Source organism: Eubalaena glacialis, chromosome 16, assembly GCF_028564815.1.
Source record: "Eubalaena glacialis isolate mEubGla1 chromosome 16, mEubGla1.1.hap2.+ XY, whole genome shotgun sequence".
NCBI lineage: Eukaryota > Metazoa > Chordata > Mammalia > Artiodactyla > Balaenidae > Eubalaena > Eubalaena glacialis.
In genome coordinates, this window is record NC_083731.1 from 65,439,960 (window position 1) to 65,465,911 (window position 25,952).

Genomic DNA, 25,952 nt, shown 5'->3' on the forward strand with positions numbered 1-25,952 from the left:
TGCTAGGAACCACCACAGTGACTCATTTAAAGAGGCTTGAAAATGGAGGAAACTGATGAGGACAGCCATCAGATGAGGTACAGGAATTGACAAACAATAGCACGGCACTTACAAGCAATTTTTTTAAATTAATTTTTATTGGAGTACAGTTGATTTACAATGTTGTGCAATTTTTTAAAGCACGTACACAATGTACTAGTGCTAAAACAGTGTAACAGGTTTAAGCAAGCTATTAATAGTAGTGGCATATAAACATCTACTTACTACAAAAATTTGGTGCTATATAATATGAATAATTTTTTCTTACATGTGTTAATGTTGAAGATAATAGTTTCTTTTGTGTTATCAACTTCAGATAAATTCTGTAACACTTATATCAAACAAAAGTTAAACAGTCAATTTTATCCAAAAATTTAAAGGCTTTTGTAAATTCTTTGATACCCAACTCCAGTCTTAAGAAGATGGAAAGTGAATGAATTTGTTTATATTCACAGTGGCAACAAATCTGTACTGAAATCAAGATTAAAATGTAAGTCTTAATCATTTCAATTTTCTCACTATCAAAAAAGTACTAACTTAGGAAGTATAAATAGGCTTATATTGAATCATAATGACACTTGAGAAACAATAATATTCAAACTGATGAAATAAAAATTCAGGGACTTCCCTGTTGGCGCAGTGGTTAAGAATCCCCCTGCCAATGCAGGGGACATGGGTTCAAGCCCAGGTCCGGGAAGATCCCACATGCCTCGGAGCCACTAAGCCCATGCACCACAACTACTGAGCCTGTGCTCTAGAGCCCTAGAGCCACAACTACTGAGCCCACGTGCCGCAGCTACTGAAGTCCGTGCGCCTAGAGCCCATGCTCTGCAACAAGAGAAGCTACCATAATGAGAAGCCCACGCACCGCAACGAAGAGTAGCCCCCGCTTGCCGCAACTAGAGAAAGCCCACACGCAGCAACGAAGACCCAAAGCAGCCAAAAATAAATAAATATATAAATAAATCAATAAATTTAAAAAATAAAATAAATAAAAATTCACATTTTAAGGCAAGACAAGAAAAATTTAAACATAAATTTTTTCTCTGCCCGTTTGGGCCTCCTCCCTCCCCTCTAGTGTGCATTTTGCATCTGCTTTATGCATTAACCAGACCTCCCCAATGGCAGAAAGGCTTACTTAATCATAAAGATCAATTTTTCTTCTTCTGGGGCCAACCATGTAACTCCTTAGAAGATAGCATTCCTTTCTCAATCCTGTGACGGGTCACAATGACCCACCACTCACCTTGTATGTGCAAACATCTCTGGTGAACTTCATGTACAAAGCCAATATATCATTTGCCTTAAAGACAGTGACTGGTGAAGAACCTAGTGGCAAGACGGGAATAAAGACACAGACCTACTAGAGAATGGACTTGAGGATATGGGGAGGGGGAAGGGTAAGCTGTGACAAAGTGAGAGAGTGGCATGGACATATATACACTACCAAACGTAAAATAGATAGCTAGTGGGAAGCAACCGCATAGCACAGGGAGATCAGTTCTGTGCTTTGTGACCACCTAGAGGGGTGGGATAGGGAGGGTGGGAGGGAGGGAGATGCAAGAGGGAAGAGATATGGGAACATATGTATATGTAAAACTGATTCACTTTGTTATAAAGCAGAAACTAACACACCATTGTAAAGCAATTATACTCCAATAAAGATGTTAAAAAAAAAAAAAAAAAGACAGTGATTGGTGCAGAACAGACTGATCAGATGACTGGGGAGATACTGGGTGGCACCTAATGGAAGTTTAAGAACTTAAATACTTAAATACTTACTTATTAAATACTTACTTATTAATGTTACTATCTATGTTTCTTATGTTCTGTCTATTTTACAAGATTACTGTTTCCTGCATTACCAAAGGTGTGACTGAGCCTCAGATAAAATTAATGATGATTAGGTGCCTTGAAATGATTGATCAAATATATAGTTCTATCAATATAGTTCTATATATCAATGACTGTAATAGTGTAACTCTAGTATGGGAAGAAGCAACAAAGGACTACCTTCTCCTAGACCAAAACTGACTAGCAAGCTAGGTGGTTCAGAGGCTTTTGGCAACTGCTAACAGGGCCTAGTCCAGCTACAGCACATTGAGTGACCTGTGAACGAAATCCTTGCCTGACCTGAGAATGAGCATTCCTATTGCCATGGGACAAACTGGTCACATAATGCCTCCCAAACCTTGGTCAAAATTAAGACTAAAAGGGAAGGGATTGTAAAATAAAGAATGCTGCCCACCATCCAGTTCTACAAGAATCAAGTCAGTAATCACTGCAGCCGCTGACCTACAATACACCCTAAAAGGAATTCAGGGTGAAGGTCAAGATAAGGCACTTTGTGCGCTGGGGAAACTGACACAACTGGCCTTCAGGTGGTTAGATTTTTTTTTTTTTTAAACATTTACTTTTTATTTTTTTTATTTTTAAAATTTACTTATTTATTTATGGCTGTGTTGGGTCTTCGTTTCTGTGCGAGGGCTTTCTCTAGTTGTGGCAAGCGGGGGCCACTCTTCATCGCGGTGCGCGAGCCTCTCACTATCGCAGCCTCTCTTGTTGCGGAGCACAGGCTCCAGACGCGCAGGCTCAGTAGTTGTGGCTCACGGGCCCAGTCGCTCCGCGGCATGTGGGATCTTCCCAGACCAGGGCTCGAACCCGTGTCCCCTGCATCGGCAGGCAGATTCTCAACCACTGCGCCACCAGGGAAGCCCTGGTTAGATATTTTCAGGAGAAATTTTTTATGAACCTGGATTCTTGCATTTCCCCATACTTAGAAAAACGCTAAAACTATTAACTAAGATGTCTGTTCCTCATGACTAGCAGCAACCTTCTACTGAGATGTGTGCTTGATTGCAGGTACCCCCTTCGGCAAAAATCACACACACGCTGACTGACCTCTCCCTTTACCTCTTCGGAACAGTTCTCAGAGCTCTCTAAGAGACTGTCTCCTGGGTTATAATCCTCATGTTGGCTCGAGTAAAATTTTCCGTTTCTTCCTTAGATTGACTATTGATTCATTTTTTTCATTGACAAAACTCAGCAACATAGCCCTAAAGATCCGACTTTGACACATTATCAAAATTTGGCTTAACTCATTAATGTTATCTAATTTTTCAACTATGAATTTTAAATTCTATGCAATTTATATGAGCATGTAAGACTAAATCTATCATCATCATCAGTGTTTACTGAGATGGTTCATGGTGAAAATGAGCTTATTCACACTCATGGCTATGCTACAGAACCGGAAATGGATCACTCTTGCAAGAAAAATAGGACAAGTCGAAATAAATGTTGCTGTTTCATTTTCATAATTGAATTATGAAAAAAATCAAATATATATATACACATATATAAATCTTTTTAAAAATTAATATAAAAACAGGTAAATTTAAAGAAAACTCTTGGTATTAAGTATTCCAGAAAAACAGTCAGTATAGACTTACATTACATATTGTCCTAGAGCATAAAACAAACAGAAAACATGCTTTAGCACAGTGGTCCTAAGTCAAAGATATGTATCAGAAACAGCTGGAGGAACTTCTGGAAAATATATTGATAGAAGCTTAGGCCTTGTCACCCTGAAGATTTGGATTCAGTAGATCCAAGGTGGGGCTTACCACCTATTTTTTATTAAACATTACATAGGTGATATCTTAAATGACTCCCAGGTGGGAAGCCCTGCTTTAAAAAAGAGACATTAACTTTATGTGAAACTTTGTCTCATTTATTTATACTCCTTCCTTATTCTGATAGGAATTATGAGATTGCAGGAAGATATATATTAATAAAATGTATAACAAAGTAGTATAAATTAAAAGGTGAAAAAAAAGAAGAAAAAAAAAGGAAAGAGTAGGCCTTATTTCCTTTAAGCACTTCTATTGATATTCAGAAAGGAGGTAACATGAAGAAGGTATCCCACTGAAACCATATTGTTAAAGAAATGATTGGGGGTTAATTTTGAAAATCCCAGCTTCAGACTGAAAACAGATGGTTTTCTAACCCAACTCAGCTCTTGAGTCTTTTGTGTGGGCCCAAGAAGAGGAGATGAAGATTGTGACTCTGGCATAAGAGGTTCGAACTCCTAAGGAGCTGAGGCTAGCAACTGGTAACATTTTTTTTTTTTTTTAAATTTTGACAGAGAAAATTCCTCACTCTCATACCAACACATCCTGAATCACCATTCTGCACAAGATATAAAAAAGCACTACTTCATTTTGTAGTGATGGATGATTCCAAAGTACATTCATATCTTGTTAATTCACACAATGTCTACAATGCTTGCCTCATTCAAATAAGTAAATATTTACTAATAAAGATGACGAGAAAGACAACCAGTTTGTACGGCTCCCCTTTTCCAAACTAGCAGTTGGAGACTCCCTTTTACTGACTGAAGTAAACTGAAATAATTATTTGCTGCTACACAACAAGCAGTAATAGACCAACAGAATTCAAAGCTATTAATGCCAACCACAACTACAGACCAGAAATATTTTCCCTTTTTTCAATCTTCAGAGGGGTAAAACATGGAAAACGCCTGGCATTTATTAAAAGACTAGCTCAGTTCAGTTTTATCATATCAAGTCTCTGCATACTGTCATGTGAAAAAGAGCCATTCTTCATTTCTAATATATCTGTGCATTAGAATAAAAACCTTCCTACGGGAAAAAAAGTATCCTCTTTAATAAAAGTAGTTGGTTTTCATAATTAAGATCCTGTATTGGGAGAAAAGATGAAAATTCCAGCTTTTTCTTAAAAAGATAATTGCCCCCACTTTCCATAATATTAGTTATAATAAGAAATTATTTTCAATTGTGTGAAAGTTATTTTCCATTGTGTGAAAGTGCAAGGACACCAAAGTAAAACTGAACTTTCACAGAACAACTGAACCTAGTCAAACTTAATTAACAGAATTTTTTCAGAACAGTCTGAAATGGGTCAGTAACATGATTTCAATATTAAGCTAATCTTTAAAATGGAGTAACAGCTTTTTCAAATGTTTCTGTCTATAGAATTTTGGGGTTTTAGTACCATGAAGTTGTTTTAATATCCTTATTTATTTTAACATATACTGTAACATGGAATTGTTAAAAATACATATACCATTTCCTTATTCTTCCTGCCTACACACACATCCCTAAAGCAAGTGGAAAGACAAAATTTTAAGAAGAAATGTGCTTATTCCATATGAGCATTTTGAAAGCACACTAATAAAAATCAAGAAAGATGAATGCCCTCAGTTTTGCATATATTTTTCTTATCCTTGAAACCTTTGAACTTGAGAATAAAAATAGCACTAATGATATCATAGAGGCCGAACCATTTCCTCTTTCTGTTTCCTTAAAAAATTTAAAAATAACAGGACATGAAAACTAGTTCCTTTAGAGCCACCATTGTCTAAACTTAAACATTGCACCTCCTCATTCAGATCCCTGGAAAACATCCATATATGTATATTAAGATTCTGTGTCATTTTGAATTTTGCTCTTTTGATTTGCAACAGAGAAACCCTACTAAAAATAAAAATGTCCTATTAAAATGAGAAGAAGCATAACTGCACAAAATGTACCAGAGAATATAGATTTGAACCCTAAAGCAATTATATTCCTTAAAGGTTTTTAGGACCTTTGAATGGTATACATTAATTTTTCTGAGATTCCCTTGAGAAACCTGGATATAAATATTAGTTTGATAAATAACTGCAAAAAGTAGCTACCAGAAAATATCCTGCCAGTAGTATAAAATACTAAGAAAATCTGGGATTTAAGGGAATAAAAGAATACACCAAGACTAGTTGATGCAAGCCACCAACTTTACAATAAGGGATTAATTATGTCCATAACTATTAGTGTCAGAATACTGCATAAATATTGCATAAACACAGAATGTTAATAATTTTTAGGTCCCAAAATAGAAATGAAGCCATTATTTATAGTCTAAGCACGCTCAGTGAACAAAATGCAAGGCGTGCTGCCAACATTCCTGTGTCATTTATGTTTGATCTCAAACAAAAAGGCCCCTCGTTTTACATACACTGTAAAATTATTTGTAAACTCTTCCATGCTTCTTCCTAAAGTTCTTTTTTAAGCAACTATTTTTAACCTGTCACACATATAATAAATGCTTCCTTTATGTATATAATGATGGCATTACAAGACTACCATGATTGTTTTCAGTTACTCTGCTATTAATGGAAGAAGCCGATTTTGATTCATTTACTGTAACCAGTGGGTTACATTTACTGTAACCAGTGGGATCTATTTCAAGATGATCTACTCTAAAGATTTATTCCATGAACATAGAACAAAATTCTTCTGATTGAAGCTAACTAGAAGTCAAACCCACCATGTCACAACTGACCCAACAAAAGGACATCTTAATACAGTCATGCAATAAAATATAAAGTCAAGTTAAGTGTAAGTGCAAATAATGTAATATGTATTCCAAGAAGACACCCAATCAAATCCCTTCTACTATCCTTGCTGTAGTACAGCGGCTAGAAAACTAAAAGCATCATTTCTTAGATGGCTTTGCAGCTAGAGTTCTGTACACGACCCAGGTTCTACCAAGCATTCTCACATACACAAAACTGGGAACTGATAAAACTGGCAGTGAGAGTGAAGTGCCAGCCAGCACAAGGAAACTCGCTCTTCTAGAAAGCTATGGCTGAAGTTCTCCAGGCTCTGTCATTCCTAACTGGGTAAAATCTAAACACTGTGCCCTATCTCTCCCAGAAATTCTGTAAGCTACGTAATACTCTGTAATAAATCCCTCTCAGTTTTAGACAGCCAGAATGGATTCTATTGTCCGCAACAAAAATCACAACCTAAGGATAATAATTTTTTACAAGTAAACCAACTTTATGAAAGCTTGTTTAGAAATATTCACGGACAACTACATATATAAAAGAGGGTAAGAACAGTTTCAAAAAGGAAGGCAAAAAGCAGAGATGTTATAGAGTAAAATCCCAGGACACACAAACTGAAGAACCACATTTTATTCAAATGGTACTGCAAACTTTGCTACATTTTATCACAAATGTTTGACTCTGTTAGGAGAACAGGTGGGAAAGTAGCAATCAATTCTAGTTTAAATAATATTTGCCTTATAATAATTATTGGGTTGGCCAAAAAGTTTGTTTGTTCGTTAACATCTTACGGAAAAACCCCAAACAAACTTTCTGGCCAACCCAATAGTAACAAATAAAGTATAAAATCAAAGTTGTGGTATGTGCTAATAACCTGTTCAGTATTCAGTAAAGACACATGGAGCAGTTATAGCATTTGGCCTCACTGAACAACACTCAAATCCCTTCTAGTCAGCCAACATGGAAAGTAGAACAGTTGAAAGAATGGGTACAGTATAAGGAAAGCTGGGTTTTCAATTCCAATTCTGTGACTTATAATATGATAAATGGGTGAAGTGAGTAAAATATCTTTATAATTAAATGAGATAATGTCTGGCACCTAGTGGGTATTTAATAATAGCTGAATCTGAATCAATTGAAGAAACAAAATCCTAATACATTAAAATTTAAATCTAACAATAAATCTAAGTTAACAGTTCAGGACACTAATAAAAGTATAATAACAATGCTGTATGACAAAAGAAATTCTTGTCTTATAATTTAAAGGTAATATTGAAACATAAAAATTAGTAAAGAAAAGTTGACAGAGCTAATCCTTTAAAAATAATGTAAATTTTTCAAAATTTATTTACCCATTCCTTCATATACTGATTGTCTACTACACGCAAGTCACTGATCCAGGTGCTGAGGATACAGCACTGAAAAAGATAAACATGGATCTTACATTCCAGGGTGAAGAGAACAAAAATAGACAAAGGAAAGGGAACAGAGGATGAGAAGGAAGGGAGGGAGGGAGGAGATGCAAATAAAAAAAATATACCATGGGAATTCCCTGGCGGTCCAGTGGTTAGGACTCCACGCTTTCACTGCTGAGAGCGTGGGTTCAATCCCTGGTCAGGGAACTAAGATCCCGCAAGCCATGTAGTGCAGCAAAAAAAAAAATATATGTGTGTGTGTGTGTATATATATATATATATATATGTATGTATGTATATCACGATCATGTAGTGGTCAGTGCTGCACAGAAAATGTCGGGTAATGTGATAGCAAATGGCTCCATGGGTCAAGGATGCTTTCTCTAAGTATACTGAAGCTGTGGCGATTTAAATGATAAAAGGCCAAGTGAAAATCAGGGGAAGAGTAATCCAGACTGAGGCAATATATTGTGCAAAAGTCCTGAAGCAGAAAAAAGCTAGACAGATTTAAGGGACTGAAAGTAGTCAATGAGGCTGAAACATAACCAGCAGAGGGTCCATCAGGAAGAGAGATGGCTGGAGAGGCAGGCATGGGTCAGATCAGGTAGGGCAGTGTCTCTCAACCCTGGCTCCCTGTTAGAATCACTGAGTAGCTTTTGTAAAAATCCTGAAGTCCGGGTCACACCTCAAACCAATTACTACAGATTCTCTAATGGTGGGGGCTGGACACTGGAAATTTTTCAAAGCTCCTTGGGTGTTTCTAATAGGCAGCCAAGGTAGAAAAGCACTGATGGAGGGCTCATAAGCCAAGACTAGGGGTTCTTATTTTAAGTATAATGGAAAGCCATTGACAGATTCTAAGCAGAGAAATGGCATGATCTGATTTACATTCTAAAAAAGGTCACTCCCACTATTCTTTAGAGAATGGATTATGAAATGTAACATATTCTAATTAAATAGTTACAAATATTTAATGTCTACAAAAGAGACTAGAACTTAAATATTCTCACCAAAAAAGATAAATTTAAAAATAACTATCTATAAATGTTCAACCACCATAACTGAAAACTATAAGACATTGATGAAAGTAATTGAAGAAGACACAGATAAATGGAAAGATATTTACACTCAAGGACTGAAGAATTAATATAGTTAAAATGTCCATACTACCCAAAGAAATCTACAGATTCAATGCCATCCCTATCAAAATTTCAATGGCATTTTTCACAGAAATGAATTAAACAATTCTAAAATTTGTATGGACCATAAAAGACGCTGTATAGCTAAAGCAATCTTGAGAAAGAAGAACGAAGTTGGAAACATCACACTTCCTGATTTCAAACTATATTACAAAGCTATACTAACCAAAACTTTATGGTATTTCCATAAAAACAGACACATAGATCGATAGAATGGACAGCCCAGAAATAAACCCACACATATACAGTGAACAAGTTCATGACAAAGGAGCCAAGAATATATATTCAGTAATGGTGTCAATAAATGGTATCCGGAAAACTGTACAGCCACATGCAAAAGAATGAAACTGGACCCTAAGTTACACAATACATAAAAATCACTTCAAAATGGATTAAAGACTTGGATGTTAAGATATGAAACCATAAAACTCCTAGCAGAAAATATAGGTGGTATGGTCCTTGCCCTTGGTCTTGGCGATAAGTTTTGGATTTGACACCAAAAGCAAAAGCAACAAAAGCCAAAATAAACAAGTGGGACAACATCAGACTAAAAAGAAAAAGTTTCTGCACAGCAAAGACACCAACAACACAATGAAAAGGCAACGTACTGAATGGAAAAAGCTATTTTCAAATCATATAACTGATAAAGGTTAATATCTAAAATATATAAAGAGCTCATATAACTCAAAAGCAAAAAAAATCTGATTAAAAAATGGACAGAGGAATTGAATACATATTTTTCCAAAGAAGATATATAAATGGCCAACAAACACATGAAAAGGTGCTCAGCATCACTCATCATCAAGGAAATACAAATTAAGACCACAATGAGATATCACCTCATACCTGTTAGAATGGTTATCATCCAAAAAAAACAAAAACAAAACAAAAAACAAGAGATGACAAATGTTGGCGAGGATGCGAAGAAAAGGGAACCGTTGTGCACTGTTGGTGAGAATGTAAATTGGTGCTGCCTCTATGGAAAACATTATGGAGGTACCTCAAAAACTTAAAAATAAAACTACCATATGATCCAGTAATCCCACTTCTGGGTATATATCCAAAGAAAACAAAAACAGAATATTGAGATATCTGCACTCCCATGTTTATTACAGCATTACTCACAATAGCCAAGAGTGTCCATTGATGAATGAATGGATAAGAAATTGTGATTCACACACACACACACACACACACACACACACACAGAGGAATATTATTCAGCCATGAAAAAGAAGGAAGTTCTGCCACTTGCTGGACCTTGAGGGCATTGTGCTAAGTGAAATAAGCCAGACAGACAAAGCAAAATAGTGCATGCAATCACTTGTACATGGAATCTTAAAAAAAAAAGTCAAACTCTTAGAAATAGACAGTAGAAGAGTGGTTGTCAGGGACTGAGGGGTGGGGGAAATAGGAAGAGGTTGGTAAAAGGGTACAAAGTTTCAGGTATAAGATGAATTAAGATCTGAGTATATAATATAGAACATGGTGACTATAGTTGATAACTCTGTATCATATAATTGAAATTGGCTAAGAAAATAGAACTTCAGTGTTATCCTGAGAGTGCGCTTGCATGCGTGAGAGAGGAATAAGTGTCTATTAATGTCCAACTGATATAACTGATGTGTTCTTAAAAACTCTATAAAGTAAAATTTCACATGCCAAATGCATTTTCCAGCAAATTCTAAAAAATGGGTAAAGCCTTCCAAAACCACTTCGCCTTCAGCCTCTGCCTCAGCCAGAGGTTTCATTTTTAACTGAATATTTACAAAAGCTGGAAGCATGCGAGGGGGTGGGGTGGGGTGGAAATAGCGGCTGCTTCTTTTCAGGGATTTATTTAATGGGGATGTGTTCAAGGCAAGAGCGAATTCAGAAGGATATCGACGTCGTGATCCAGAAGTCCAGAGCTGAGAAGGACTGCCTGTTTGCAGATTGCAGATACTCAGACTCCACCTTTACTTTCACCTACATTGGCGGCCCCAAAAGTCGTGTGGATGAAAGGCTCTTGGTGCTCCAGCCAGGCATCAGGGCTGTGCCTCTGAGGTGGGAGAGCCAACTTCAGGACATTGGTCCACAAGAGACCTCCCAGCTCCATGTAACACCAAACGACGAAAATCTCCCAGAGATCTCCATCTCAACACCAAGACCCAGCTTGACTCAACGACCAGCAAGCTATAGTGCTGAACACCCTATGCCAAACAACTAGCAAGACAGGAACACAACCCCATCCATTAGCAGAGAGGCTGCTTAAAATCAAAATAAGGCCACAGACACCTCAAAACACACCACCAGACGTGGACCTGCCCACCAGGAAGACAAGATCCAGCCTCAATCACCAGAACACAGGCACTAGTCCCCTCCACCAGGACACCTACACAACCCACTGAACCAACCTTAACCACTGGGGACAGATACCAAAAACAACAGGAACTACGAATCCGCAGCCTGCGAAAAGGAGACCCCAAACACGGTTAGATAAGCAAAATGAGAAGACAGAAAAACACACAGCAGATGAAGGAGCAAGGTAAAAACACACCAGACCTAACAAATGAAGAGGAAATAGGCAGTCTACCTGAAAAAGAATTCAGAATAATGATAGTAAAGATGATCCAAAATCTTGGAAATAGAATAGACAAAGTGCAAGAAACATTTAACAAGGACGTAGAAGAACTAAAGAGGAACCAAGCAATGATGAAAAACACAATGAATGAAATTAAAAATACTCTAGACAGGATCAATACCAGAATAACTGAGGCAGAAGAACGGATAAGTGACCTGGAAGATAAAATAGTGGAAATAACTACTGCAGAGCAGAATAAAGAAAAAAGAATGAAAAGAACTGAGGACAGTCTCAGAGATCTCTGGGACAACATTAAATGCACCAACATTCGAATTATAGGGGTCCCAGAAGAAGAAGAGAAAAAGAAAGGGGCTGAGAAAATATTTGAAAAGATTATAGTTCCCTAATATGGGAAAGATTATATTCCCTAATATGGGAAAGGAAATAGTTAATCAAGTCCTGGAAGCACAGAGAGTCCCATACAGGATAAATCTAACGAGAAACACGCCAAGATACATATTAATCAAACTATCAAAAATTAAATATAAAGAAAACATATTAAAAGCAGCAAGGTAAAAACAACAAATAACACACAAGGGCATCCCCATAAGGTTAACAGCTGATCTTTCAGCAGAAACTCTGCAAGCCAGAAGGGAGTGGCAGGACATATTTAAAGTGATGAAGGAGAAAAACCTACAACCAAGATTACTCTACCCAGCAAGGATCTCATTCAGATTTGATGGAGAAATAAAACCTTTACAGACAAGCAAAAGCTAAGAGAGTTCAGCACCACCAAACCAGCTTTACAACAAATGCTAAAGGAACTTCTCTAGGCAAGAAACACAAGAGAAGGAAAACACCTACAATAACAAACCCAAAACATTTAAGAAAATGGGAATAGGAACATACATATCGATAATTACCTTAAATGTAAATGGATTAATGCTCCCACCAAAAGACACAGACTGGCTGAATGGATACAAAAACAAGACCCGTATATATGCTGTCTACAAGAGACCCACTTCAGACCTAGGGACACATACAGACTGAAAGTGAGGGGATGGAAAAAGATATTCCATGCAAATGGAAATCAAAAGAAAGCTGGAGTAGCAATTCTCATATCAGACAAAATAGACTTTAAAAAAAAGACTATTACAAGAGACAAAGAAGGACACTATATAATGATCAAGGGATCAATTCAAGAAGAAGATATAACAATTGTAAATATTTATGAACCCAACATAAGAGCACCTCAATACATAAGGCAAATACTAACAGCCATAAAAGGGGAAATTGACAGTAACACAATCATAGTAGGGGACTTTAACACCCCACTTTCACCAATGGACAGATCATCCAAAATGAAAACAAATAAGGAAACACAAGCTATAAATGATACAATAAACAAGATGGACTTAATTGATATTTATAGGACATTCCACCCAAAAACAACAGAATACACATTTTTCTCAAGTGCTCATGGAACATTCTCCAGGATAGATCATATCTTGGGTCACAAATCAAGCCTTGGTAAATTTAAGAAAATTGAAATCGTATCAAGTATCTTTTCTGACCACAACGCTATGAGACTAGATATCAATAACAGGAAAAGACCTGTAAAGAATACAAACACATGGAGGCTACACAATACACTACTTAATAACGAAGTGATCACTGAAGAAAACAAAGGGGAAATCAAAAAACTACCTAGAAACAAATGACAATGGAGACATGACGACCCAAAACCTATGGGATGCAGCAAAAGCAGTTCTAAGAGGGACGTTTATAGCAATACAAGTCTACCTCAAGAAACAAGAAACATCTCGAATAAACAACCTAACCTTACACCTAAAGCAATTAGAGAAAGAAGAACAAAAAAACCCCAAAGTTAGCAGAAGGAAAGAAATCATAAAGATCAGATCAGAAATAAATGAAAAAGAAATGAAGGAAACGATAGCAAAGATCAATAAAACTAAAAGCTGGTTCTTTGAGAAGATAAACAAAATTGATAAACCATTAGTCAGACTCATCAAGAGAAAAAGGGAGAAGACTCAAATCAATAGAATTAGAAATGAAAAAGGAGAAGTAACAACTGACACTGCAGAAATACAAACGTTCATGAGAGATTGCTACAAGCAACTCTATGCCAATAAAATGGACAACCTGGAAGAAATGGACAAATTCTTAGAAATGCACAACCTTCCAAGACTGAACCAGGGAAAAATAGAAAATATGAACAGACCAATCACAAGCACTGAGATTGAAACTGTGATTAAAAATCTTCCAACACACAAAAGCCCAGTACCAGATGGCTTCACAGGCGAATTCTATCAAACATTTAGAGAAGAGCTAACACCTATCCTTCTCAAACTCTTCCAAAATATTGCAGAGGGAGGAACACTCCCTAACTCATTCTATGAGGCCACCATCACCCTGATACCAAAACCAGACAAAGATGTCACAAAGAAAGAAAACTACAGGCCAATATCACTGATGAACATAGATGCAAAAATCCTCAACAAAATACTAGCAAACAGAATCCAACAGCACATTAAAAGGATCATACACCATGATCAAGTGGGGTTTATTCCAGGAATGCAAGGATTCTTCAATATACGCAAATCAATCAACGTGATACACCATATTAACAAATTGAAGGAGAAAAACCATATGATCATCTCAATAGATGCAGAGAAAGCTTTCGACAAAATTCAACACCCATTTATGATAAAAGCCCTGCAGAAAGTAGGCACAGAGGGAACTTTCCTCAACATAATGAAGGCCATATATGACAAACCCACAGCCAACATCATTCTCAAAGGTGAAAAACTGAAACCATTTCCACTAAGATCAGGAACAAGAAAAGGTTGCCCACTCTCACCACTATTATTCAACATAGTTTTGGAAGTTTTAGCCACAGCAATCAGAGAAGAAAAAGAAATAAAAGGAATCCAAATGGGAAAAGAAGAAGTAAAGCTGTCACTGTTTGCATATGACATGATACTATACATAGAGAATCCTAAAGATGCTACCAGAAAACTACTAGAGCTAATCAGCGAATTTGGTAAAGTAGCAGGATACAAAATTAATGCACAGAAATCTCTTGCATTTCTATACACTAATGATGAAAAATCTGAAAGTGAAATTAAGAAAACACTCCCATTTACCATTGCAACAAAAGGAATAAAATATCTAGGAATAAACCTACCTAAGGAGACAAAAGACCTGTATGCAGAAAATTATAAGACACTGATGAAAGAAATTAAAGATGATACAAATAGATGGAGAGATATACCATGTTCTTGGATTGGAAGAATCAATATTGTGAAAATGACTCTACTACCCAAAGCAATCTACACATTCAATGCAATCCCTATCAAACTACCAATGGCATTTTTCACAGAACTAGAACAAAAAGTTTCACAATTTGTATGGAAACACAAAAGACCCCGAATAGCCAAAGCAATCTTGAGAAAGAAAAACAGAGCTGGAGGAATCAGGCTCCCAGACTTCAGACTAAACTACAAAGCTACAGTAATCAAGACAGTATGGTACTGGCACAAAAACAGAAACATAGATCAATGGAACAGGATACAAAGCCCAGAGATAAACCCACACACATATGGTCACCTTATCTTTGATAAAGGAGGCAAGCATATACAGTGGAGAAAAGACATCCTCTTCAATAAGTGGTGCTGGGAAAACTGGACAGGTACATGTAAAAGTATGAAATTAGAACACTCCCTAACACCATACACAAAAATAAACTCAAAATGGATTAAAGACCTAAATGTAAAGCCAGACACTATCAAACTCTTAGAGGAAAACACAGGCAGAACACTCTATGACATAAATTACAGCAAGATCCTTTTTGACCCAGCTCCTAGAGAAATGGAAATAAAAACAAAAATAAACAAATGGGACCTAATGAAACTTAAAACCTTTTGCACATCAAAGGAAACCATAAACAAGACCAAAAAACAACCCTCAGAATGGGAGAATATATTTGCAAATGAAGCAACTGACAAAGGATTAATCTCCAAAATTTACAAGCAGCTCATGCAGCTCAATAACAAAAAAAACAAACAACCTAATCCAAAAATGAGCAGAAGACCTAAATAGACATTTCTCCAAAGAAGATATACAGATTGCCAACAAACACATGAAAGAATACTCAACATCATTAATCATTAGAGAAATGCAAATCAAAACTACAATGAGATATCATCTCACACCGGTCAGAATGGCCATCATCAAAAAATCTAGAAACAATAAATGCTGGAGAGGGTGTGGAGAAAAGGGAACCCTCTTGCACTGTTGGTGGGAATGTAAATTGATACAGCCACTATGGGGAACAGTATGGAGGTTCCTTCAAAAACTAAAAATAGCACTACCATACGACCCAGCAATCCCACTACTGGGCATATACCCTGAGAAAACCATAATTCAAAAAGAGTCATGTACCACAATGTTCATTGCAGCTCTATTTACAATAGCCAGTACATGGAAGCAACCTAAATGTCCATCGACAGATGAATGGATAAAGAAGATGTGGCACATATATACAATGGAATATTACTCAGCCATAAAAAGAAATGAAATGGAGTTATTTGTAGTGAGGTGGATGGAGTTAGAGTCTGTCATACAGAGTGAAGTAAGTCAGAAAGCGAAAAATAAATACAGTATGCTAACACAGATATATGGAATCTAAGGGGAAAAAAAAAAAAAAGGTCATGAAGAACCTAGTGGCAAGACGGGAATAAAGACACAGACCTACTAGAGAATGGACTTGAGGATATGGGGAGGGGGAAGGGTAAGACATGACAAAGTGAGAGAGTGGCATGGACATATATACACTACCAAACGTAAAATAGATAGCTAGTGGGAAGCAACCGCATAGCACAGGGAGATCAGCTCTGTGCTTTGTGACCACCTAGAGGGGTGGGATAGGGAGGGTGGGAGGGAGGGAGATGCAAGAGGGAAGAGATACGGGAATATATGTATATGTATAACTGATTCACTTTGTTATAAAGCAGAAACTAACACACCATTGTAAAGCAATTATACTCCAATAAAGATGTTTAAAAAAAAAAAATGGGTCCAGGGTTGGTGGGTTAGAGCTACTGGAGATGTCCATAGCTATAGCGGATCCTGCAAAAAGCAAATGATGTTAGACTAACAATTTGCTGTGGGGTGGGTATGGCAGATGGGGAGAAAGCTAAGAAGTGTGCCGTGGCTGCAATACTCGACAACGCTTTCTATTGGCTTAATGTGTCCCTTTTGGAACCTTCCTCACAAAACTAAAGCTGCTCTCTCTGAATTGCTCCCCCATGGGAGATACTGTGCAGCAAACACCTTTCACTATGTGGAAAATAAGGAAGAGTTAATGGATTCAGGGAGCATCATTGAGGATAAACGTGGAGTCTCCTGCTTGAAGCAGCACTGAAAAAGGTTTGCTAAGGTTAAAGAAACAGGCTGCTGACGGTAGCAGGGCAACCCTCCCACCCTGTTCATCTTCCCACCTATGTGAGGGCATAATGGGCACCACTCCTCACCTGCACAGAGGCTGCCAGCCAGCAGCTACCTGAATCTGGGAGAGCTTCAGGGAACCACAGGAAAGGAACAGGAAGCATCCCAGGAGCTGGGCTGGCCAAGGTCCCTCTTCAGGTTGTTAATTTCTCAACAGTAGTCAATAGACTGTAAAATCAGGATTTTCACAGCTTTTAGTAGCTTAAACCCCAAGCTACCTCAACTCAGTTCCCAGAGGCACTAGTTGAACTCTGCCTGTTAATGCCTTTCCCTTTGCTGTTCTTTTTGATTATCTCTCTGGTTCTGCCAAATGGTTTTCAGTTCAAACACCTCAGAAAGCCCTGTTTCTACTGTGAGACTGGTTTGTAAATCAGCAATAAAATTGAATATATTCAGAAAATGGGCTGGATCCTGAATAATTGGGGTTTTCTTTAATAGGGGAAGAATAGAAAAACAAAGCACTTAGAAATCATAAAAGGCAACTAGATGACATAGCTGAGAAGTACATATTTACTTTTTATTTCCAAGAATAAAACATATTTATAAAACATAATGTACTTACAGAAATTTGTGAAAGTCAAAATCAAATCAAAGTTATGGGCCTTCCCTGGTGGCTCAGCGGTTAGGAATCCACCTGCCAATGCAGGGGACACACGTTCGAACCCTGGTCCGGGAAGATCCCACATGCCGTGGAGCAGCTAAGCCCGTGCACCACAGCTACTGAGCCTGCACTCTAGAGACCATGAGCCACAACTACGGAGCCCACATGCCGCGACTACTGAAGCCCACGCGCCTAGAGCCCATGCTCTGCAACAAGAGAGGCCACCGCAATGAGAAGCCTGCGCACCGCAAGGAAGAGTAAGCCCTGCTCGCCACAACTGGGGAAAGCCCGCGCACAGCAATGAAGACCCAACACAGCCAAAAATTAATTAATTAATTAATTAAATAAAAAATCAAATCATAGTTATATCCTCTTTCTTTTCTTTCTTGACATGTTCCCCATCAGAATATAAATACATAACTTCATCATTAATCTCACTAACCTTTAGCAAATCCTTACTCTTACAGTGATCTCTGGTGACTATAAATTCCTGAAGACCCTTAAAAGATTGCCCTAAGACCCCTAATCAAAATTACTGTAAACTACATTTAAAACAAAAGTCCTAACTAATGGAGATGGTCAAGCATAACAATTTGTTCTCAACAACAGTGCTGCGACTTCATCACACAGTGTCCTTAAGTTTGGAGCTATTCCACAGAGAATCTTCAAATTTGAAATTCTTTCCCTCTTCAAGTTTATGGATCCTATGTTTCTGGATCACCAAGGATGGTAAATGAAATACCTTTCAGGCTGGAATTCCTTATTTGGTAGGATTCCTTGGTTACTTTTGTTTTCTTCCTTGAGCAAATGGATTTGGTCTTACTGTAATGTTTATTTTTATACACATGCCCAAAGGCCTCCTAGTGTGTTTTTATAAATCTAATAAATACCTCATGATAACTAAATTTGTTAACATAACACAAAAGATGTTGTCCGTTACTTAAAATGTACACTGTTTCAATTAAATAAGGAGTCTAGTACATACTTGCAAAGTTATAAAAGATTTGAATATCATGTTTGGATACTTTCTTTAAAAAAGCAAATGTAAAACTTACTGCCTTTTAAATGTCAAATTTATGCAAATACAACAAGATGAACCTTTATAACATATATTGCACAGTTAAACTTTAAGATACACTTTGCATTTTTAGAATATAGAAGTTTAATAGGTTATCAAGTTGAACCAGCGAATAGCCTACCTTTTCAATACATAACTTTGTACTATGTCCTATCATATAAACACTGAAGTAGTTCTAATTGCAAGCTTAACATAAAATACTACAACTGTCATTACACTCAGCTTTTGAGATGATTTCTCCATCAAAACAAGAGCCTAAGATATGTTTCACAAAGTTTCAATTATAAAAATAATACACTGTTGAGATGGACTTCTATCAGTTGAAAACAACCATTGATTTTTGCAAACTCCTCCATTCCTCCTTTCTATTATGTTGTTTTTGAAAAGCTAGCAAGTAGAAAAACAGACCAATACTGAAAAACAAACTGTGATGTAACAAGAACACTAGCATTCTAAAGCAAATCAAGCTAATGTGAAGGAAAGCATTCCAAATAAAAACAGATGATACTTTTAGGGTCTCAACCCAGTTTCCTCTCATCTCAGAGTGAGCCTCATTGTCTGTTACTTACTGTTTTTAAAGATGTACAGTCTAGTAGGCAAGAAAATGACTTGAAAATTAAGAAGCTAGGACCTATTGTTTCTCATCCTTAATTCTGAAAGCCAGGAAATACCACTTTACTGGCCTATTTTAGAGTAATTATAAATTTTAGTAAATAACTTGAACCACTTCAAAGAGGCTGCAAAAAGCTATTATTAAATTGTCACAAAATTTTATGTTTGAAAAACATAGGAAATACACAGAAAATTGTAATTCTAAAACCGAAATGAATTTGTCTCAAAACAGCCTCCTGCCTTATCCTATAAGAACTAATTAGTTCTCAAAAATCAGAAATTGATCTAAATAATTCTATTGCTTTTCTGCATTAGAGAACGCTATAAATGGAAAAGTTCTTAAATGTTTTTTAAGGGGGAGAATGACAACAATGTTTGAATAATCACATCTATTCCTTACATACTTAAAAACAAAAGTCATTCTACTTAAAATAGTTTAAGATTTCCCAAGCCTCTAGGATGGTGCATATTCAACTGAGTATCTTCTTTATGCCAAGCCCTACGCTGTGGTCTAACTTGCTGCGTTCTCAATCCTGTTAGACCCACCCTATTTTATAAACACCCCCATTTTATAAACAATATTTTGTAATCTTTGCTTTATAGCCTTGGAAAAAAATCCATAGGTAATATAATATACCTATACACATAATTTCAAATAAAAATTCAGGATAATGCCTACATTTTATTATAGGGAAAATAACTTGTCAAAAAATAATACACACTTCAACAAATGTATGGGCACAGCTACACCAAAAAATATCATGAAGTTGGATGCTTTCAGCTACATGTAGAATCACTATGCATATGAAAACTATATAGACTGAAAGAGGTGTGCTACATTTGTAACTCAAATACCATCAGTGGCAATGTTCTCAGTGGTGTGATCTTCCAGAATGGTCAGTGTAGTAGGCAGAATAATACCCTCCACAAAGATATCCATATCCTAATCCCCAGAACCTGTGAATATGTTACCTTACATGGCAAAAGGAACTCTGCAGACATGGTTAAGTTAATGACCTTGAGATGGGGAGATTATTCTGGATTACCCATGTGGGCCCAATCTTATAATTTGAGTCCTTAAGGTTGGAGGATGTTTCTCAGCTGTGGTCAGAAAGAGAGATGGCAGCTTGAGAAAGAGCCAGTACTCCACTGCTGGTTCTAAAATATAAGGGGTTATGTGCAAGAACTGGACAGAGGTCAACCTAGAAGCTGAAAAAGGCATGAGTGAATTCCTCCTTAACCTGGGTATAGGGAAAGGCTTTCTAGCCATGACTCAACATCTAGATGCAATAAAATAAAATATTAATAAATTTAACTACAAATTTTTTTAATTTACAAGGCAAAAACTAATCTATTCATAAGTAAAATCAAAGTATAACTGACAAACTGAGAGAAAAATATATGCAGCATATATCACAGATAAAAAGCAAATATGCCTAATATTAGAAACTTAAAAATTGAAAGGAAAAAAGACCAAAAACTTAGTAGAAAAATGGGCAAAAGAGATGAACAGATAATTTACTAAGGACCATAATAATGGCCTTTAAAAATAGGAAAGATTTGCAATTTCTTTCCTAATATAAGAAATGCAAATTAAAACTACTCCTTAGATACCATTTCTAACTATCAAATTGGCAAACATTAGAGAGCTTGGCAGCCTTCTCTGTTGGCATTGTTGGTGGGAATGCAAAATGGTATAATCCTTACAGAGGAAAATTTGGCAATACCTAACAAAACTACACATATATTTACCTATTGACCTAACAATTCCACTTCTAGGAATTAATCCTGAAGATACACTTCTAACAATGTGAAAATACATATGCAAAGGTTATTCATTCCAACTTAGTTTGTAATTACAAAATATTGGAGACAACCCAATTGTCCATATATAGGAGACTGGTTGAATAAACTCTGGTATAACCACATGATGGAATAATATGCAATTATAAAAGAAAAAGAATGAGGAAGAGCTCTATGAAAAGACAACTACTCTTAGTTTATAATTTCTATTTCAAAATTCAGAGGATGTAGAAGTTGCATGATGACATACATTTTTTAAAAATAAATTTTATAATAAAAGAAATTTGAAGGAATTGAGCCAAGTAAATTCCTAGATAGCCTTATGAAGGTTATTCTTTGTGGGAAAAAGAAAAAATACTAAGAAGACAGAAAGGATGACAGATTACAGCAAAATAAATCAAGAAAACAAAATGATCTACAGAATCATACAGAAAGCTAGTCTCTGAGGTTGAATATAAACCACTTAAATGAATACAGACTCTTGAAATCTTCATGAAAAAAGTGCAAATTCAAGACAAAGACAAGAAGCAAGTAAAAAAGTCCAAGACATAGGGCAGTGAAAACAAATGAGAGAGAATAAAAGGTCAAGATATTTCCACTGTATTAGGATACACAGGAAGAAGGAGGAATTGTAGATTAGATGGAAGATGAAGAAAAGGATTTGGTTTGAGTTTAGCTATAGGAAGAAAAACTAAGCTAAGGGGTCAAAAATGATCCTAAGACTTCAACATGTTTTAGACAGTGATTATGTTCATTATAAGTCTCTTAAACTTATTTGACCTTAATTTTTGATTGGAGTTGACTTGGCTTTTAATCCAAGTAGTACTTAAACAGAAAAACGAGATCTCAGATCTGTTGCTGTTTACGATGGTGTGGAAAGAAATCTGGAAATATGCCCTTATCTGGTTGTGAAAGAAAAGAATAATAACCTGTATGTCTTCAATACTATGAAATCACTGACTTCAACAGTAAAAAAAGAATAACCAGTTAAAAGAATCTGACCTAACACTTGAGCCAAATGATTTAAGATTTTTATAACCTATTATAAAACTTATTTTATGTACTGCCACAAATCTGTGTAAAGGCTCTGTTTTTCTTTTTCTTCATATGAAATCCAGTTCTAAAAATAGTCAAGTCTAAAAATAAGGCAAAACCCACATATTAAGTGTAGCTTTATACGTGTACAAGTAACAGGGAAATCTCTACATCTTCTAGGAAAACAGATGTTGAGTTACTTATTCCCACTAAATTCTCTATGTTGGGTCAAACTTCCGGAAATTTTTCGCTAATATGGGCTATATTATTATAAAACCAAAATCTAATCTTTAATCCTATTAAATTAGTTCCTCTGTCCCAAAGAAATAGATGAACGCTACTAATAAATATGAAATTATAAGCAAAAAGAGTCTTAATCTCAGGAGCTTGGTTTCTATCATGAAAACCAACTAATTAACAGCTTACAAAACCTGCAAATGTCAATACAGTGCCTAATATATGCTTTGATCCAGTTCCTGGAAAGAAGCCATATGGAGAGAGAAAGAAACAAACTCACCTACAAAACATGTTTCCATTATTACACTTCTCTATCCCTTTCTGAAGTCTATACTTCAGAAACCATTTTTTTCTCCCAGACATTTCTCTAAAGATTAATGAGTAGAAAAGCAAAATTGGAAAAGGGGTTTTCAGAATATGTGATTACTTTCCTTATCTCTGTACCAGTTTTCCCAATCCTTGAAGAACATCTATAAGGTAGATAGTGTGTATGCTGAGGATGGGCAAAATATTCTTATGGCAAAACTTGTGTGCCTTTTGAATATCATCACCCATGTTTGTCAGACAGAAGATCAATAAGGTATGACTAAATGACCTTATCCTGTGGCAGAAATTAGAAGAGACTGACTTCATATCTCAGAAAAGTATCAGGTAATAGAATGGTCTGCCATCAAATTGAATAGTATAATTTTCCTACCTTTGTTTATTTATCAATCAACAAACAACAGGAAAGTTAAAAAATACATTAAAATAAAATAATATTTTTGTGAACTTATTGTCACTCTCTAAAAATATATAAGAAAATCTGTTCTCAACCTATTAAACTAATTCTTTCATGCATAAAGATAACATTCTCAATGACAGGATACTTTCGGTAGTTTTTCAGTGGAGCTGAGAGAGCTTAACTGATAGATACATACATACTCTCTTGTTTGGTTCTTCTTTTAATGGATAGCAGGATGAGGTGACTGCAGTCTTCACAGTTCAAGCATATGCTCATAGGATAATTTATCACTACAGTGTAAGAATCACCATAAACTGACTACAGAAATCTGATACAGAAAGAGTACTGTCTGGAAAAAATTAATGAGGCATAAATTATTTCCAGCTTTCATTAGAATGGGAGTTTTTATTTTCATGTAAAAAATAATAATGTGTACAATTTTAGAAATAATATTACTAATAAATGGGGATGGAGTCAAAGAGAAAAGAAATATTATCCTCAAAAGGTCTTCTCCATATGATTTCAAAGCAATGGCAGCTGGAAAGGTTAAGTTATGCTTGTATTTATCCTAGACTTATAAGTGGAATATGATATATTTATAATAAAATTTAACTTGTTTTAAAAATATATTGATGATTTGGGATTTTTTTTCTCTCCATTATTTGGTAGAAAAGTATTTTCATTGGAAACTAAAAAGTTGATGGTTAACAGGTTGGTGAGGTGATAAAATGCCATCCTCAGATCACTTCTAACCTGAGCTATGGAAAGGTATAGACAGATGAACTAGAATATTGAGCTAACCATCACCAAGAGGGTGATTTTCTAAGAGGGCAGGGTATTCTTCTTTGCATCTTCCATGAATTAAGCAAAAAATATACTCTCGTCTCCTGCCAATTTCCTTATTTCCCTTAAAAAATCCAGTAGACCTAGAATCAATTCATGAAGACTCACTTTAAAATATATTTTTGAAAAATATATATAAATATATATATTTTCAGTGGGTTCCAAGAGTTGTCACCTGCTGTACAATGTAGAAATTAATTTTCTTTCCCCTACATGTTTATTGCTCAAGACTCGGGATATCAGTACTGGTGTAAGTCTCTTCACCTTAATTCATATTCTTCATGATTTCGTAAGCTTGGATCATATGCTTCTTCATAAATTTCATCTTTTAAAATCATGGAATATTTCTTAGTAAATATTTGAATCTTTTAAGTCCTTAATCAGTTAATTATCTTAATTACCTTTTCCTCTTTTTTTATATAACTACCTTTACCTGTATTTCTAGAAATATGATAACAAAAACTGTACAAAATAGTAGGAGGTATAAATCCTCCATAGTTTTATACCAAGGCAGGATGCTTTCTCTTTCATTTCCAAAATTCTTTTCAAAGTAACTCAAAATAGTAAGTGATACCTTAGTGCTTTGAATGAGTTAAGTTACCCAGAAGAAAGAAAAAAAATCAATTTCAGGGAGAATTCTCAAATATCTTTTACAATAGGTTTTTCTGCTTATAGCCCAAAAGTTACCAGTACCATGTGATTATAATTGCTTCTAACTCTGGCCAATTCAACGAATAGGCACAAAGTAACTTAAAGCAGCATGAAAAAACTCTCAACAGAATCATTTGAAATATGAGCTGTTAACAAAATTTTCTATGATAAGGTCACAGCAAGAAACTGTTTTAAACGTCAGTTTTCAAAAATAAGAACAATTTTAATATAAATATATTTATTGTCAGTAATAATTAAAAAGTTAAACAAAAGAATAAACTAAAAACACAAAATGCTTCCTAAAATGTAAGTAAATAGTATATCACATCCACTATCCAAAATTGTTCCAAGAATAAAAAACAGAGACTCTGCTAGAAGTAAAAAGATACCATAACCAGCCAAACACGAGTATGTGGAAATTGGTAAATTAGCAGAATAAAAATGTCTTAGAGATATCATTACAAAAAAATACATGACAGAAAATTTCACTCTGTAAAAACACCAGCTGTAAGTTTGCTTTTCTATAATACTATATTCAGCATGTACATCCACCAGAATAATCCATTCAAAAATACTTAAGAATAAATTTAACCAAGGAGATGAGACTTGTACACTGAAAATTATAAAACATTGCTGAAAAAAATTTAAAAAGACATAAACAAACAGAAATTCATCTATGTTTACAGAATAGATGATTTAATATTAAGATGACAATACTACCCAAAATGATCTATAGATTCATTGCAATTTCTATCAAAATCTCAACCTTTTTTTTTTCATAAATAGAAAAAACCTATCCTAAGATTCATCTGGAATCTCAAGGGACCCTGAATAGCCAAAACAATCCTGGAAAAGACAACAAAGTTGGAGGTCTCATACTTCCTGATTTCAAAACTTACTATAAACCTATGGTAATTAAAACAGTGTGATACTGACATAAGGACAGACATATAAACCAATGGAGTAGAACAGAAAGCCCAGAAACAAACCATCACATATATGGTCAGTTGATTTTTTACAAGATTGCCAAGATCATCCTATGGAGAAAAGACAGTCTTTTCAACAAATGGTGCTGGGAAAACTGGATATTCACATGCAAAGATTGAAGTTGGATACTTACTTTACACCATATACAAAAATTACATCAAAATGGGTTAGAGACCTAAAATTGTAAAACTCTTAGAAGAAAACATAGGGGAAAATTCATGACATTGGACTTGGCAATGATTTATTGAATACAACACCAAAAACAC

General features: G+C 35.7%; 1 protein-coding gene across 7 annotated transcripts in view; it reads right to left on the bottom strand.

Annotated features, from left to right (window-relative positions):
• VWA8 (von Willebrand factor A domain containing 8) overlaps positions 1 to 25,952 on the bottom strand; it is a 364,541-nt gene that overhangs the window by 255,486 nt on the left and 83,103 nt on the right. The gene's annotated exons all lie outside the window — the stretch shown is intronic.